The following is a 14,608-nucleotide window of genomic DNA, read 5'->3' on the forward strand; positions in this document are numbered from 1 at the left end:
CAAGAATGTGAAAAGATAAGAAAAACAATTTGAAGAGACAAAGCTAGCATGAAAACCAGAATCTGATAAGGTAGAGTTATAGGAATTACAAGACAAGGAATTTAAAATAACTATGGTTACTATGACAGAAGTCTACTGGAAAAAGTGGACAACATGCAACAATAGAGGGGTAATGTAGGCAAATAGGTGGGTAATCTAATAAAGACTGAAAAAAGTGCTGGAAATCAAAACACTACAGGAAAACAAAGAAAGTCTTTGATTAGTTCATCAGTAAATTGGGCACAGTTAAGGCCAGGATTATTAATCTTAAAAATAGGTGAATAAAATCATCTCAATATAAACTGCCAAAAGGAAAAAAATTGAAAAAAAAAATAAGCATTTTCAAGATTTTCATGACAATGACAAAATTCCCATTGTAACTTGCACAATGGGAATTCTAGACATTAAAGAAAGATGAAAAGGAACAGATACATTTTAAAGCAATATTGATGGAAGAGTTTTCTAACATTAACAACAGACATCAAACCACAAATTCATGAAGATCAGAAAAGTACTACAAACAACAATCTACACATAGGGAAATATTTTCAAACTGCAGAAAATCAAAGACAAAGGGGGAAAAATGTTAAAAGCCAGAGAAGGAGAACAAAACTTTAAAAATGAACCAGGATGAAACATATCAAACTTCTTGTCAGAAACTATGCAATCAAGAAGGAGGAGTGAAATATGTAAAGTGTTATAAAAACCAATCAATAATTACAAATCTAATGGAAAATAACTTTTAAAAGTGAAAGACACTTTCCCTCTCTGTTTCCACTGTTTCCGTTCCATGGCGTCCAGCCAGAATGGCATGAGCCTGAAGCCCCACTTCCACAAGGACTGGCAGCAGCACGTGGCCACGTGGTTCAATCAGCCGGCTGGGAAGATCTTCAGACACAAGGCCCAGCAAGAAAAAGGCACCCTGCATCTGGACTCAAAGTGAGGTACCCCATGATGCAGTATCACACCAAAGAACAAGCTGGCGGGATGTCAACCTGGAGGACTTGAGGGTGGCAGGCATGCACAAGAAGATAGCCAGGACCATGGCATCTCTGTGGACCCCAGGAGGTGGAACAAATCCACTGAGTTCCTACAGGCTAATGTGTAGTGGCTTAAGGAGGATGGCTTCAATGTCATCCTCTTCCCCAGAAAGTCCTCCACCCCCAAGAAGGAAGACAGCTCTGCTGAAGAACTCAAACTGGCCACCCAGCTGACAGGACCAGTAATGACTATCCAGAATGTGTACAAGGAGAAAGTCAGAGTTATCACCACGTGCTTCAGATGGTAGACATGGAGCTACAGCACTCATTTGCCTACCTGGATTTCAGTCTTGCTTTCTTTGGTCCCGTTTCTTCTTTCTTTAATGTCCTTATTTCTCCCTTGTGGAATGGAAATGTTTACTCTATACCACTCTCACAGCTAAGACTTGTCTTGTGCCGCAGATGAGATTTGAACTTGGGCTCTTGGATAGTTGTGGAAATGTTAAGACTGTTGGGGACTTCTGGAAATGGACTAATGCATGGGAGGGGGTAGAATGTTATGGTTTAGATACAAGATGTCCCCCCAAAGCTCATGTGTAAGACAGTGCAAGAATTTTCAGAGGTCAAATAATTAGATTATAAGAATTATAACCTAATCAGTGGATTCATCCTCTGATAAGGACTGATTGGATGATAACTGTAGACAGGAAGCTTGGGGCTGGAGAAAGCAGGTTACAGGGAACATGACTTTGGGATTTATATTTTGTCCTTGATGAGTACAGCTCTCTCTCTTTCTCTGCTTCCTGGTTGCCATGTACTCAGCCATTTCTTCAACCATATCCAGAGCAATGGAGTTAACCAACCATGGACTGAACCTCTAAAACTGGGACCAAATAAACTCTTCCTCCTCTAAGTGCTTTCTTGTCAGGCCTTTTGGTCACAGCAATGCAAAAGCTGACTAAAACCCATTTGTTATCTGTAGATAATTGACATCTACAGAATACTTCAACCAACAACAGCACAATTCACATTCTTCTCAAGCTCACCTAGAACTCCAACCAAGATAGATCACATGCTAGAATATAAAACTTAACTGAAAATTTAAAATAATGATCATACAAAACATGCCCTTAGACAACAAGTAGAAAACTATAACAGAATAATACACCAGGGGTTTCAAGATGGCGGCCTAGAGGGTGGCTGCATTTCATGTTGCTCCAGGACTCAGGATTCAAAAGAGGAGATATTGAGACGCTTGGGACCAACTCAAAGCAGCCGGGTGACTCTCACCCCCTGGGGAGGCATCCCAGATGGGACGGTGGTCCCGGAAGGCAGGAAACTTTGTGAAGTAAAACTGCCGGCGAGACGCCCCTCCCCCCGCTGGAGCAGTGAACTTGGACAGCTGGGAGCGCCGTAAAGGAGGCCGCTCGGCACAGCGCTGGGACTCGGAGCAACCACTGGGGCTCTGGCGGCTGCCCAGGGGAAGAGTGGCGAGGAGAGCTGTGTGGACTCAGGACACCGGGGCCTGCCCTGAGGAGGAGGAGGAGGAACGTGGCCACTTGGATTTGGAGTGACTGAACCACAGCTACAGGAGGTTGCCAGAGGAGAAGCTGCGCGGCGAGCTGTTTGGACTCAGAATGACACTTCTGAACACCGGGACCTGCCCTGAGGACGAGGAGGAGGAAGAGGAGCGCAGCCGCTTGGATTCGGGGTGACTACACCAGAGCTACAGGCGGTTGCCAGAGAAGGGGCTGCGTGGCGAGCTGTTTGGACTCTGACCACTTCTGAACCCCGGGGCCTGCCCAGAGGAGTAGGAGGAGGAGGAGGAGGAGCGCGGCGGGTCCTTTGGACTCGCAGTGACTGCATTAGCGCTCCAGATGGCTGCTCAGAGGAGAAGGTGAGTGGTGAGTTGTTTGGACTTAAAGTGACAGCTCCTGAACACAGGGGGGCTGCCTGGAGGAGAAGCGTGGTGGGACGTTTGGTCTTGAGTGGCCGCACCAGAGCTCCGGGCGGTTGCCCAGAGGACCTGTGCTGCGGGTCACGTGGACTCAGAGCCACTCAGAGCGACCGCTCCTGAACACCCCGGGGGTTATCTGGAGAAGGAGGAGGAACGGGGAGGGGCACTTTGACTCGGAGTGATTGATTGCCCAGGGCTACGGGTGGTTGGTGGAGGTGGAGGCACGCAGTGAGTTTCTTGGACTCCTAGTGACCGCACCGGAATACTGGGCGGCTGTCTGGAGGAAGAGGCGTGTGGCGGGTCTCTGGGATTCAGAGCGATTGTACAGGGCCCCAGGTGGCTGCTCAGAGGAGGGGCCGCATAGCCAGGCGATTAGGTGCAGAGCAGGGTCCCAGGATCTAGGAGGCTTCTTGGTGGAAGAGCCGCACAGAGACAGGCTTAGGGTGGAGCGAAGGTTCCAGGCCTGCGGGCAGATTCTCTGAGGAGGGGCAGCCTAAGGAGAGTCATCTGCAAAGGGTGAGGCTCTCAGGCCCAGGAGGTAGGGCCGGGCCCCTGGGAACTTTGCAGAGGAAGGCAGCCCAGCCCAGGCGGTAGCTGTAAATTGAGGGGAACCTCTAGGAGGGAACTGACCAGCGAGACCTCCCCACCGGGTGAGTCTTCCCTGCCGGGTGAGGTTTCCCCACAAGGACGGTAAAACCAGAGACTCAGGCCCAAACAGGCCTTGCCTCAGCCCACAGCCTAGGTCCCCTTTGGATGACCATTGGTCAACAAGTGGAGGCACCTCTGCCCACTAGCAGGGATTATACCCCACCTGAAGGCCACCACTCCTAGAGAGGCAGCTTCCTTGTGCAGCACCGCATTATCAACTTCCTCCAAGACTTCAGCCTACTGAAGGCTAAGGGGGGATATATATAGAAATCTTCAGGGACATTGTAAGTCAATAGAGGAAATCTGCAATATCTCAGCGGTCCTCTGATACCTGAACAATATGAGAAAACAAGGAAAGAAAATGCTGCAAACAAATCTAGATGTTACATCAATAAAACCCAGTGACAGCATGGCAGAAGAAATGACAGAAAAGGAGTTCAGAATGTACATAATTAAAATGATCAGAGAAGCAAATGATGAGATGAAACAGCAAATGCACACACTGAATGATGAGATGAAAGAGCAAATGCAAGCATTGATTGATCACACCAATCGACAGTTAAAAGAGCAAATACAGAAAGCAAAAGATCATTTCAATAAAGAGTTAGAGATATTGAAAAAAAACCAAAGAGAAATCCTTGACATGAAGGAAACAAGAAATCAAATTAAGAACTCCATAGAAAGCATATCCAATAGGATAGAACACCTGGAAGACAGAACCTCAGACATTGAAGACAAAATATTTAACCTTGAAAACAAAGTTGAACAAACAGAGAAGATGGTAAGAAATCATGAACAGAATCTACAAGAACTATGGGATATCATGAAAAGGCCAAATTTAAGAATTATTGGGATTGAGGAAGGCCTAGAGAAACAAGCCAAAGGAATGAACAACCTATTCAATGAAATAATATCAGAAAATTTCCCAAATCTGAAGAATGAAATGGAAAATCAAGTTCAAGAGGCTTATAGGACTCCAAATACACAAAATTACAACAGACCCACACAAAGGCACATTATAATGAAAATACTGAACATACAAAATAAAGACAGAATTTTAAAGGCTGTGAGAGAAAAGAACCAAATTACATTCAGGGGAAACCAATACGGATATCAGCAGATTTTTCAATCCAGACCCTAAAAACTAGAAGGGCCTGGAACAACATTTTTCAAGCCCTGAAAGAAAATGGATGCCAACCAAGAATCTTAAACCCAGCAAAACTTACCTTCAAATTGGACGATGAAATAAAATCCTTCCATGATAAACAAAAGCTAAAAGAATTTACAAAAAGAAAGCCAGCATTACAGAACATTCTCAGCAAAATATTCCATGAGGAAGAGATGAAAAACAAAGAAGCAAATCAGCAAAGGGAGGAATTATCCTAAAGGAATTGTCAAATAAAGGAGTAAACAAGTTGTGTCAAACAAATAAATAAATAAAATTTAAAAAATGAACCAAATGACCGGGAAACCAAATCATATCTCTATAATAACCCTGAATGTTAATGGCCTGAATTCATCAATCAAAAGACATAGACTGGCAGATTGGATTAAAAAGAAAGATCCAACAATATTTTGCCTGCAAGAGACTCACCTCATAGAAAAAGATACCCATAGACTAAAGGTGAAAGGATGGGGAAAAACATACCATTCACATGGACTCAGCAAAAAAGCTGGAGTATCCATCCTCATTTCAGACAATGTGGACTTCAAGTCAAAGTTAGTCAGAAGGGATAAAGAAGGTCATTTCATACTGCTTAAGGGAAGCATAAATCAGCAAGACATAACAATCATAAACATCTATGCCCAAAACAGTGGCTTATCCGTGTATGTCAAACAAATCCTTCTCAATTTCAGAAACCAAATAGACCATAACACAATAATACTAGGTGATTTTAACACGCCTCTCTCACCACTGGACAGATCTTCCAGACAAAAATTGAACAAAGAAACCATAGATCTCAATAACACAATCAATAATTTAGAATTAACGGACATTTATAGAATATACCATCCAACCAAGAGTGAATACACTTTCTTCTCAACAGCACATGGATCCTTCTCTAAAATAGACCATATATTATGCCATAAAGCTAAGGTTAGCAAATACAAGAAGATAGAGACACTACCATGTATTCTATCAGATCATAATGGATTGAAGTTAGAAATAAATAAAAGAGTAAAACACAGAAACTATTCCAACATCTGGAGATTAAACAATATGCTATTATATGATGAATGGATAACAGAAGATATTAGGAAGGAAATTAAAAAATTCTTAGAGGTAAATGAGAACAAAGAAACATCATATCAAAATCTCTGGGACACTATGAAAGCAGTACTTAGAGGGAAATTTATTTCATGGAGCGCATTTAATAAAAGAAGTAAAACTCAACAAATAAACAACCTAACACTACAGCTCAAAGCCCTAGAAAAAGAAGAACAGAACAGCACCAAAAGTAGTAGAAGACAGGAAATAGTTAAACTCAGAGCTGAAATCAATGAAATTGAAACAAAAGAAACAATACAAAAAATGGACAAAATAAATAGTTGATTCTTTGAAAAAATAAACAAAACTGATAAACCTTTAGCCACACTAACAAAGAGAAGACGAGAGAAAACCCAAATCACTAAAATTCGGAATGAACAAGGAAATATCACAACAGACAGGATTGAAATACAAAACACAATTAGAAGCTATTTTGAAAATCTATAGTCCAACAAAATAGAAAATTTTGAAGGCATCAACAGGTTTCTAGAGACATATGAATTGCCTAAACTGAATGAGGAGGACATAAACAATTTAAATAGACCAATTTCAAGTACTGAAATAGAAGAAGTCATCAAAAGCCTACCAACAAAGAAAAGTCCGGGAGCAGATGGGTTCTCAGCTGAGTTCTACAAAACCTTTAAAGAAGAGCTCATTCCAATACTTCTCAAAGTATTCCATAAAATAGAAGAGGAGGGAACCCTCCCAAACTCATTCTATGAAGCCAATATCACCCTGATACCTGAACCAGACAGAGACTCATCAAGGAAAGAAAATTTCAGACCAATATCGTTAATGAACATCGATGCAAAAATTCTCAACAAAATTTTAGCAAATCGCATACAAAAACATATTAAAAAGATAGTGCACCATGATCAAGTGGGTTTCATCCCAGGGATGCAAGGTTGGTTCAACATCAGGAAATCAATAAACGTAATTCACCACATTAACAGACTTAAAGTCAAGAATCACATGATTATTTCAATAGATGCAGAAAAAGCATTTGATAAAATACAGCACCCCTTCATGCTCAAAACTCTAGAAAAAATAGGGATAGTGGGAACATTCCTTAACATTGTAAAGGCCATTTATGCTAAGTCCATGGCTAATATCATTCTAAATGGTGAAAAACTGAAAGCATTCCCCCTAAAAACTGGAACAAGGCAGGGATGCCCTCTTTCACCACTTCTATTCAACATCGTTCTTGAGACTCTGGCCAGAGCAATTAGACAAACCAAAGAGATTAAAGGGATACGAATTGGGAAAGAAGAACTCAAACTATCCCTGTTCGCTGATGACATGATTATATATTTAGAGGAACCTGGAAATTCCACCAGAAAACTCTTAGAACTCATAAGTGAATTCAGTAAAGTAGCAGGTTAGAAGATCAATGCCCATAAATCCAACGCATTTTTATACATAAGTGATGAATCTTCAGAAAGAGAAATTAGGAAAACTACCCCATTCACAATAGCCTCGAAAAAAATAAAATACTTGGGAATCAATCTCACAAAAGAGGTGAAAGACCTCTACAATGAGAACTATAGAACACTAAAGAAAGAAATTAAAGAACACCTTAGAAGATGGAAAGATCTTCCATGTTCTTGGATAGGAAGAATTAATATTGTCAAAATGGCCATACTACCTAAAGTGCTATACAAATTCAATGCAATTCCAATTAAAATCCCAATGATGTACCTTACAGAAATAGAGCAAGCAATTATGAAATTCATCTGGAAGAATAAGAAACCCAGAATAGCTAAAGCAATCCTTAGCAGGAAGAGTGAAACAGGAGGTATTGCAATACCAGATCTTCAACTCTACTACAAAGCAATAGTAACAGAAACGGCATGGTATTGGTACCAAAATAGAAAGGTAGATCAATGGTATAGAATAGAGGACACGGACACAAACCCAAATAAATACAATTTTCTCATACTAGACAAAGGGGCCAAAAATATGCAATGGAGAAAAGATAGCCTCTTCAACAAATGGTGCTGGGAGAATTGGAAATCCATATGCAACAGAATGAAACTAAACCCATATCTCTCACCATGCACGAAACTAAACTCAAAATGGATTAAGACCTCGAAATCAGACCAGAGACCCTGCAGATTATAGAAGAAAAAGTAGGTCCAAATCTTCACCTTGTTGGTCTAGGACCAGACTTCCTTAACAGGACTCCCATAGCACAAGAAATAAAAGCTAGAATCAACCACTGGGATAGATTCAAACTAAAAAGCTTTCTCTCAGCAAAGGAAACTATCAGCAATGCGAAGAAAGAGCCTACAGAGTGGGAGAATATCTTTGCCAATCATACTTCAGATAGAGCACTAATCTCCAGAATCTATAAAGAACTCAAAAAACTCTACTCCAAGAATTCAAATAGTCCAGTCAACAAATGGGCTAAGGAAATGAATAGACACTTCACAGAAGAAGATCTACAAGCAATCAACAAACATATGGGAAAATGTTCAACATCTCTAGTAATAAGAGAAATGCAAATCAAAACCACCCTAAGATTCCATCTCACCCCAATTAGAATGGCGATTATCAAGAATACGAGCAACAACAGGTGTTGGCGAGGATGTGGGGAGAAAGGTACACTCATACACTGCTGGTGGGGCTGCAAATTAGTGCAGCCACTATGGAAAGCAGTGTGGAGATTCCTTAGAAAACTTGGAATGGAACCACCATTTGACCCAGCTATCCCACTCCTTGGCCTTAAAATCAGCATACTACAGAGACACAGCCATATCAATGTTCATAGCTGCTCAATTCACAATAGCCAGACTGTGGAACCAACCTAGATGCCCTTCAATTGATGAGTGGATAAAGAAACTGTGGTATATATATACAATGGAATATTACTCAGCCATAAAGAATGATAAAATTATGGCATTTGCAGGCAAATGGATGAAATTGGAGAATATCATGCTAAGTGAGATAAGCCAATCTCAAAAAGCCAAAGGACGAATGATATCGCTAATAAGTGGAGGATGACACATAATGGGGGGGAGGGAAGGGTTAGTGTTAGGGTTAGAGTTAGGGTTAGGGAGGGGGGCAAGTATGGAGGAAGGAAGTACTGTATAGAGGGTAAAGAGGGGTGGGAGGGGTGGGGGGAAGGGAAAAAATAACAGAATGAATCAAACAACATTACTGTATGTAAATTTATGATTACACAAATGGTATGCCTTTACGCCATGTACAAACAGAGAAACAACATGTATCCCATTTGTTTACAATAAAAAAAAAAGAATAATACACCAAAATTCCCAAGATAGTGAAGATTGAAGAACATACTTCTAAATAGCACATGACCTGAAGTCTCAGGAGAAATTCAGAATTATTTTGAAAATTAAAACCCTTGGTTAAAATTTGATGGCTATAGAAAAAGCAGTACTTAGAAGGAAGATTTTAGCACTGGATTCTTATATTAAAAAGAAGAAAGATCAAAGTTTAATAATTTAGGCATCCACCTTAGAAAAATAGGAAAAGAACCTAAATAAAGCAGAAAAAAAGAAACAAAAATAGACCAAAAATCAGTGAAATTTTAAAAAAGGAAATCAATAAAAAATTCAAATTTAACTTTTTGAAAGGATCAAATTGATAAAACTGACGCCAAGGTAACTGGGAGAGAAAAGGAAACAGGAAGGAGAGAAGGATGTAGAGGAGGATAAAGGAGGAGAGGAGGGGAAATAGACATAAAATATTTAAAAACTCCTAATACCTGAAATAAAAGAAGTTTATCACCACTGATGTCATGGACATTAAAAGATTAACAAAAGAATATTATGAAAATTATATATGCTTATGAATTTGAAAATGAACTGATTCCTTGAAAGACACAAAATACCAAAACTCAGTAGTCTTCATATATTCATGATGCTACAACAGAATACCAAAAACTAGGTGACTTGATATTCTTTTGAATTGACACAGAAACTTATTTCTCATTTTACTGAAGAATGAGAAGGTTCAAAATCAATTCAAGATGTCAGCTGTTTCATTGTCTGCTGAGGTTCCACTTCCTGTAACATAGAAGGATGTCTTCTCACTATGATTGTACATGCCAGAAGGGATGAGGACCACTGTGGTCTCTTTTATCAAAGCATTAATTCCATCCATAAGACTCCACCCTCAGATATTAACTGTCTTTCAAAGGCCCCACCTCCTAATACCATCACATAGGAGATTATATTTCAAATAATACATTTTAAAGAGATACAAACTCATTTATAAAAGCAGAAATAATCTTGTATAGGTCTATATTTACAATGGAAACAGGTGAATAATAAACAGCCTTCCAAGAAAAAAAGCACCAGGCACAAAAAATTTCATGGTGAATTCTAGCAAAATATTTAAGGAAGAAATGATAACCATTATTTACAATATCTCCCAGAAAATGGAAGAACAGAAAATGTTCCCCAAATCATGCCATGGGGCTATAATGCCCAAACAAGATAAAACATAAATAAACAGAAAAAAATATGTGTTGACCAATATCTTTCATGAACACAGATTTTTAAAAAATCCTCAACAAAGTATTAGCAAGCACAATCCAGCAATGCATAATAGCAATTCTACACCAAGACCAAGTGATATTTATTCCAGGTGTTTGAGGCGGGCTCATCATTCAAAATATAGTTAAGCTCATTAATTCATCAATCACACTTAAAAAGAAAAATCATTTGCTCATATAAACAGGTCCAGAAAATGCATTTGACAGACTTCAATGCTCATTCATGAATAAAGTTTCATGAAACTAGCAATATAATGGAAATTCATCAACTTGATTAAAAAATCTATCAAAAACAAAGCCAAGCTGGGACTGCAGCTCCACTGCAGTCTTGCCTTACATGTGTGCTTGCCTTGCATGTGTGAGACACTGGGTTCAATCCTCAGCACCACATAACAATAAATACATAAATAAAGATATTGTGTCCATCTACAACTAAAAAAAAATTTAAAAAGCAAAAAACCCAGTAGAAAATCTTATACATAATGTGAAATACTGGGTACTTGCTCCTAAGATGAAAATGACAACATGTATGCCCCCTCTTATTGCTCCTGTATTTCTTTACTGATGCAGTAAGACAATAAGATAAAATAAAAGGTATACAGATTTGGAAGAAATAAATTAAATGCTCTTCATTCACAGATGACTTGACTTTCTATGTTGAAATTCTCAAAGATTTAACCAGAAAAACTTCTATAATTAATAAGCGATTATACAATGTTTCCTGATATTAAGTTACTATACAAAATCAACAACTTTCCTATATATCCTCAATGAACAATTGGAATATGAAATTAAAAACCCAATATCATATGCACTGCTATCAAGAAAAAAATACTTGGAACATAATATGATAAAATGTGGTCAGGGTCTCTATGAGGAAAATTTTAAAACTCTGATGAAAGTAATCAATGAAGATTTAAATGAATGAAGAGATGTACTATGCTCATAGATAAGAAAAATAAATATTGTCAAGAGGTCACTTCTCTCCAGCTTGATCTATACATTCAATAACAATTTTAGTGAAGGCACAAAACAACTTATTTTGTGGGAGTTGACAAACTTATTCTAATATTTCTATAGAAAGGCAAAAGACCCATAATAGTCAACAATGCTGGAAAAGAAGAAAACAGTTGTAGTACTTGTAAATTGATCTATGGAACAGAATAGAGAATCCAGAAATAAAAGCACATAAACATGGTAAACTGTTCTTTTACAAAAAAGCAAAGGCAAGTCAATGCAGGAAATACAGTCTTTTCAAATTGAATGAAATCATTGTATATTCATACATAGAAGGAGGAGGAGGAGGAGAGATGAAGAAGTTGCAGCAGCAAAAGAAAGGGTATCTAGATAGAATCTGTGTTATTCTGTTTTTCAATACACAAATCATTTAGAGGAGGAAAGATGAATTTTGGCTTACAGTTTCAGAAGTTTGAGTCCTTGATTGGCTGACTGCATTTCTTGGAACTGAGATGGAGGGCTTAATGAAGAAAAGCTGTTCAGTTCAGGGCAGCCAGAAAGCAGGGAAAGAGAGGGAGAGAAAGGGGCTGTGATAAGATAAATTCCAGACCAAGTCCCAAGTGACCTAACTGCTCCAACTAGTTCTCACCTCCCAGAAGTCCATTCAGGTAACAATGATTAATTTCCTGATGAGGTCAGAGCACTCATGATCCAGTCATTGCCTAAAAGCCCCACCTCTTCAACTTGATGCTTTGGGGACCATGCTTTCAGCTCATGAGTCCTTTGGGAGATGTTCCAGATTCAAACCATAACACTAACACAATCCTTGTTCCCTTCAATAAACATTAACTCAACCTGCATATTAGATCTAATTTTTATTAACATTGTTTTGAATTGAGAAGTCATAATTGTTTATACTTATGGGGTCCCATGTGATCACATATATAAATATATATATATATATCATACACACACAATATGGAATTATTAAAAAGTCAAACTCACTATCATATCTAGCTAGTCCTTTGTTGATCTCTTATATTTTTGTGGAGAAACATTTTAAACTTACATTTAATTATTCTGAAATATATAATTAAGGGAACTACACAAAGTACACAAATTGGGTCACTGCCTGATGCTGCTGCTTGCAGAACTTCATCCACAGTGAGATGCTCTCCTTCCACCGTGGCCTGCTCCCAGTGACCCCTGGCTTAGGCCCCAATGCCACCTGCCATAGCAGTTCACGGTACAACCCACATGCCCGTGTCAGGTATGTGGGGAATGGAAAGGGAAGATTTTGAGACATCACATCAAGAGAAATGGAGACATGCAGTAGGGAAACTGCCTGTAGGGCAGCTGGCCCATGGATGCTAGTAAGGTAGCTAAGGCCTTCATGCCCTGAGGACTAACAAAACAATGACATGAGGAATGTGATGCACTTGCTCTTTTAAGTCTCATCAACACCTGTTATCACTTTGTGAATATTCAAAAGAAAGTACAGAGGTGATTAAGTGTCACAACAAGATTATGCACTCTTCAGAGATAAAAGTATCCTCTACATGGCTCCAAGACTTTCAGATAAAGGTTCAAAATTTTCTGAATGAATTCAAGAGTATCCCAGAGATTGTGGCAGTATATGTCAGACTAGAACAGTTGACATCTGAGTGGGCTGTTCACATCCCTGAGTAAGATAAGTGAAATGGGAATGAATATGAAACAGGAAGTTACTGGAGTACAAGCCAAGTAAATGAAATCAAAAAGGAATTACTGAATTAAAAATTTCAAGAGATCTATCCTAAAGCAGAAGAACAAGAGATGTTGCCAGAAGAGATCTCAAATCAACTGGAAGTGGTAAAGGAATTTCTGAGAAACAATAAAGATCTTAAAAATGGTCTTAGAGAAGACACACAGAACATAGACAGCCTCCACCCACAGAATCAACAAAGAGATTCAAAGGAACCTGGGAGACAGACACCTGAAAGGAAGGACTGAGGTTGGCCTTGGACAAAAATCAGGCATGTCCTGAGAAAGTCAGCATGGCTTCCTTTTCTGTGCAAAAGGAAGAAGTTTCCAGAGTCTATACCCCAACAAAAAGGAGGTTTTGCTGTCCTGGACATTCCTCTGACTCTTTGGAAGTATATGTAAATATACATATATACAAATATACAAATTTGGGATTGTGTAATATATACCAATCCAAAAATATTAGAAACTTTTGTGTCACAGCTATTAAAAACCAGGGAATTTTTGCTATTTCAAAGGTGAGATTCTTTTCTGGTCCTGATATGTAGCTTCTTCTTTTTTTATTTTATTTTTATTTTTATTTTATTTCTTTTTGTAGACAAATGGGGTACATGTTGTTTGTCTGTTTGTACATGGGTTAAAGGCATACCATTTGTATAAACATAAATATACATATGATAATGTTGTTTGATTCATTCTATTATTTTTTCCCTTCCCCCCATCCCTCCCACCCTTCTTTTCCCCCTAAACAGTCCTTTCTTCCTCCATTCTTGTCCCCCTCCCTAACTCTAACACTAACCCTAACGCTAACCCTAACACTAACTCCCCCCACGTCCCCCTTATGTGTCATCATCCACTTATCAGCGAGATCATTCGTCCATTAGTTTTTTGAGATTGGCTTATCTCACCTAGCATGATGGTCTCCATTTCATCCATTTGCCTGAAAATGCCATAATTTTATCGTTCTTTATGGCAGAGTAATATTCCATTGTATATATATATCACAGTTTCTTTATCCACTCATCAATTGAAGAACATCTAGGTTGGTTCCACAATCTGGCTATTGTGAATGGAGCAGCTATGAACATTGATGTGGCTGTGTCTCTGTAGTATGCTGATTTTAAGTCCTTTGGGTATAGACCAAGGAGTGGGATAGCTGGGTCAAATGGTGGTTCCATTCCAAGTTTTCTAAGGAATCTCCACACTGCTTTCCAGAGTGGCTGCACTAATTTGCAGCCCCACCAGCAATGTATGAGAGGACCTTTCTCCCCACATCCTCGCCAACACCTGTTGCCTGTATTTTTGATAATCGCCATTCTAATTGGGGTGGTTTGATTTGCATTTCTCTTATTACTAGAGATGTTGAACATTTTTTCATATGTTTGTTGGTTGCTTGTATATCTTCTGTAAAGTGTCTGTTCATTTCCTTAGCCGATTTGTCGACTGGATTATTTGTATTCTTGGTGTAGAGTTTTTTGAGTTCTTTATAGATT

The 14,608-nt window shown here is 39.0% G+C and overlaps 2 pseudogenes across 2 annotated transcripts; both read left to right on the forward strand.

Annotated features, from left to right (window-relative positions):
- The first annotated feature begins 727 nt into the window (after positions 1 to 727).
- LOC306642613 (large ribosomal subunit protein eL13-like) lies at positions 728 to 1,327 on the forward strand (annotated as a pseudogene). The gene has a single exon. The product of its transcript is annotated as a large ribosomal subunit protein eL13-like (transcript).
- A 10,398-nt stretch (positions 1,328 to 11,725) lies between these two features.
- LOC306642614 (uncharacterized protein CXorf38-like) lies at positions 11,726 to 13,364 on the forward strand (annotated as a pseudogene). The gene is made up of 2 exons: positions 11,726 to 11,754; positions 12,471 to 13,364. The product of its transcript is annotated as an uncharacterized protein CXorf38-like (transcript).
- The last annotated feature ends 1,244 nt before the right edge of the window (positions 13,365 to 14,608 follow it).

Source organism: Sciurus vulgaris, assembly GCF_902686455.1.
Source record: "Sciurus vulgaris genome assembly, chromosome: 13".
Taxonomy (NCBI): domain Eukaryota; kingdom Metazoa; phylum Chordata; class Mammalia; order Rodentia; family Sciuridae; genus Sciurus; species Sciurus vulgaris.